At 54.4% G+C, this 4,062-nt stretch overlaps 1 protein-coding gene across 2 annotated transcripts in view; it reads right to left on the minus strand.

The window, feature by feature from the left end:
• The window catches only part of HS3ST5 (heparan sulfate-glucosamine 3-sulfotransferase 5), a 192,909-nt gene extending 191,579 nt beyond the window's left edge, over positions 1–1,330 (minus strand). The window contains exon 1 of one of the 2 annotated variants that reach the window (XM_017830364.1): positions 1,174–1,330. The gene's annotated coding sequence lies outside the window, so the exon portion shown is untranslated. Of the gene's footprint in view, positions 1–878; positions 1,045–1,173 lie in introns of those variants that run through there. The other variant, XM_017830378.1, reaches the window with a different exon arrangement.
• Positions 1,331–4,062: the final 2,732 nt, after the last annotated feature.

Raw genomic sequence — 4,062 nt, forward strand, 5'->3', positions numbered from 1 at the left:
TACATCTCTCTCACTTCACCATCCCTATGCCTTCTGCCCATTACCTTTCATTCTGTATTGACTACAACCGTTTTCCTCTGAAGTTAATTGTGAGTTTTGTCATTGACCTCAATGGGGCAGTTTTCATACCCAGGATGCAAAACACACTGAGATCATTGTCAAAGTACAGATAGTAAAAGTAAGAAAAAAAATTTCAATGATTTACCGAGGTCCACTTAAAAATCTCCATCAACTGTGAGCTTTTATGCGTGTTTCCCACAAATCGCATCAGGTAATCTAGGAGAACAAAAAGCCTCTTGCCCGATATCCCTGGCATTTGGTAGCCGGAGCTGAGCTCCTGCCTGAGCGGAGTTATCAGTGCGCAAACCCGAGCTGAGCAGAGCCACCCGCTAATTGACAGCAAACATTTTGCAAACATTACGCTTCCCTAAGGGACGAGCGTTTTGCCACCGGAGCCCACTGCAGAGCAGGAGGAGGGAGCATCCAGGACGAGGAGAGGGCAGGGGAGCGGCGGGCACCCTCTCGTACCGGCCAGGGCTCCGCTCTCCTCCCCACGCCCCGGCGCGCAGCACCTGGGTGCTCCTCTCCGCAGGTGAGGTGCCCGGCGGAGCTCCCTCTCTGTCCATCCAATCGGTGACACCGCGCCTCCCGAAACGCCGGACCGCGCTGGCAGCCCCTAGGGACGTGACCAAAACCGAGGTTCGGAGCAGCAGAGGACAGTCCCCGGGGCGTACCGGAGGCACCCTTCCCTCCGTGCCCCGGTCCTAGCACGGTGCGGAGCGGAGCCGCCAAGGAGGGAGCCCCAGACACGGCAGGGCACCCTCTGCACCTTACCCGCCCCCGGGGAACCCCGTCAAGACGCGGAGCCCCGTACTCACCGCGGTGCTGCAGGCAGCAAACCGCAGCGCAGGGGAAGGGCCCCCGCCCCGGCCGGTGCCCGCTGCGGTGCACAGACCCCGTCCCTCGGCGCCCACATTCAAGCCCCGGCCGCGCAGCTAAAAGTCCTTCTGAGGAGCTCCCGGCGAGCCACGCCGCCTCCTGCCTCGAATCGCTGTCACCTCCCCTCCGCTCCGCTCGCCCCGCGCCCCCCCCGGCGGGCGGCAGCAGTATAAGGCAGTCCCTAACCCCTCAGATCACGCACCGGCAGAGGTGCCGGTCCTCGCCGCTACTTACCGGGCATCCTTCAGAGCGGCAGGCGGGAGCGAGGGAGGAGGAGGAGTAGAGAGAGAGGGAGGGATGGATGGAGGGAGGAGGCTCCAGGCGGGCTGCGCGGCGCTGCGCTGTGCTGCTCGGCAGCCTGGGCAGCTCGGCAGTCACTGAGTGAGTGTCTCCGTGCGTGACGGCGTGTGCGTGTGTGCGCGACGCTGGACACCAGCGAGCGGAGACTCGGGCACCGAGGGGCGGCGGGGAGCGGCGCGGGAGATCAGGGAGCGCAGCCCGCGCATCGCGGTGCGACCAGGTGCGGCCCGGCGCGCCCCCGGCCCCGCGGCCCCCAGCGCCCCGCCGCAGTGGCGGGAGCTGCCGGGGAACGGGCTGGGGGAGGCGCGCATCCTCCTCGCTGGCACACGCACCGCCGGGGGAAGAGGGAGAGCGGGGGGAGGGATTAAAAATAACGATAATTAAAAAAAGCCCAATCACTAGGAAAGGAAAGGAAAAAAAAAAAAGCCACAAAACTCTGTCTCTACTTTCCAGCCGAGGTTTGAGCCCCGCGCCCTAGAGCTGAGGTCCCGCGGCAGCGGCGCGCTCCCGCCGCGCCGGGAGCCGTCACCGCCCGCGGTGCAGCACGACAGCAGCTGCCGCTGCCGGTAGCGCCCAGCTGAGGAGCCGGAGCCTCTCCCCGCGTATGGAGGAGCCTCCCTCTTTCCCTCCCTCCCTCCTTCCCTCCCTTTTCCCCTCCTTCTCTCCCTCTCTCCCAGTCCGCTAAGGCGGGCAACGCAGCCAGGTGGTGCCGGTTCGCCCTGCGGCCGAGGCCCCTCCGCCGGCGCTGCCTCCTCCGCGGGCAGCGGCCGGGCTCCTCCAGGCACTCGGGCGGCGCTGGGAGGCTGCCGCCGCCGGGACGCGGCTGTAGGGGGAAAAGCGAGGGGCGGAGATGGGGAGCCGGCTGTCCCCAAGAGCTGCCGGCAGGGCCCAGGAGCAACGGCGGAGGAATGAGGCAGCAGCCGGGAGGGCCCGCCTGAGCCGGGCAGCGGTGCGGGGCCGCACCGCATTCCTGCAAACGCCGTTCCCCCTGCTCGGCTGCTCACCTCCTGCCCTAGCGAAGTGACCCGCTGGAAAGGACCGAGGATGGTGCATCATTACTGCCGGGTGTTTTGGGAGAGGTGGGGGAAGCCGGCGGAGAAGGGAGGGAGGGCATGATTTTAAGAGTCAAAGGGAAAGCGGGGCGGGAGGGGGGAGGTGAGAGCAACTTACACACCAAAAAAGCCCATCCTGGGGAAAGATAAAAAATAGCCACAACAGCATTGAAAGTTGCTCGATTTGTGATTTGCATTATAACGCTGCCGCTGCTGCCTGGCTTCTCCGACAGTGTGCCCAAGGAACATGTAAGATGGGAGAGGAGGAGCTATATACTTTGTGTGTGCTTTCCCTTCCTGGCGGCAGTTCGCTCTTTCAACCTCTCTTTCTTTAAAAAAGAAATAACACCCAAAACCCAACCCCCCAACGGCTCACACCCCACACAACCCACTCCTTTGATGGAGAAGTGGTTCCAGGTGGTGATTTCGGAGTTGCGAGCGGAGTTTCCTTGGGAAAGGGGGGTGTGTAGAGCACCCCTGAGAGTGCCCCTCTCGGGTTTTGGGCCCTCGAGTTTGGCAGCCCGGGAAGAGGAAGGAGCAGGCGCCCATGCCTTCCTGGAGGAATGTCAGGTAGCGCCCGGCGGCCACGAACGGCGGCAGCGCCCCAGCCCAGGGAGAGGGGAGGCCGCCGCCTGTTTTCTCTTGCTCCTCCCGCTGTGCGAGTCGAGATCAATGATTAGTGGTTCTGTTTTCGGCGAGGAAAAGAAAAAAAAAAAAAAGGAAAAAGAAGTCTGGATAAAATCTAACTTTTATTTACCAAAAATTCATGCCCTGATTAAAAAAATAGCACCAAACATTAACCCAGATTACGCAGTTAAACATCTAATCGGAGACAGCGTGGCTGTTTGCCAGATCTATGATCCATTAACCTTTTTAGCTCATTGTTGGCAGGCAACAATAGCACACGATTAAATTCTTACATTTTACAGACAAGCCATTTTCTTTCACAGTAAGCTCCCCTATCCTACGTTGCAATTAAAAATAGGATATCTTCAACAATAAAAATAAGGAAGAAATACTGTAAGTTTTTAGCTACTTTGTGTTCATTTTACAGGTAAAAACCTTGTGTTTTGCTCCAGATAATATGTCAAAAGGTGGACAGTAGCATATTAAAAATTCTTATAGCAAGTATTTTGGATAATTTTACCTTCACAAATGAATTATATACTATTTAGACTGTGTACCACTCAAAGTTTTAGTTGCAGTTCTTTTTACAGAGAGAAACCAAGCAAAACTCAACATAATCAAAATAAAAGTATGAAAATAGGATATATAGAGCCCTTTTTTTCTTCTATATGTTATAGATGTATATACACATATATGCCCTTTAATAAAAAAAATCCTGTCTGAAGTTATATATTCATACATAAATGTTTGTGCATGTGTACATATTATATATGTATATATATATATACACCCATTATATCAATATTTCAAAGTAATTTAAAAATTCAGAATAGAAAAGAAGCTAAGCTAAAAATACAGCTCTCAACCACCTGCCAAGCTACCACTTGGAGAAGTCGTAGAATCATTGATAGTCATAGAATCACTGATACAGAAAGAATATGAAAGTTATACCTTGCACCTCATTCTTTACATGAACAACTTAGGTAATAGAAATATATCCATGGAAAAAAGGAAGTACAATGTTTTCTGGTTTTGTTTTTTTTTTTTTTTTTTTTTTTTTTTTTTTTTTTTTTTTTTTTTTTTTTTTTTTTTTTTTTTTTTTTTGTGTAGGACATTAGGCTGTGGTCCTAATTGCCAAAATACT

Source organism: Lepidothrix coronata, unplaced genomic scaffold (assembly GCF_001604755.1).
Source record: "Lepidothrix coronata isolate B3197 unplaced genomic scaffold, Lepidothrix_coronata-1.0 Scaffold5, whole genome shotgun sequence".
NCBI classification, from domain to species: domain Eukaryota; kingdom Metazoa; phylum Chordata; class Aves; order Passeriformes; family Pipridae; genus Lepidothrix; species Lepidothrix coronata.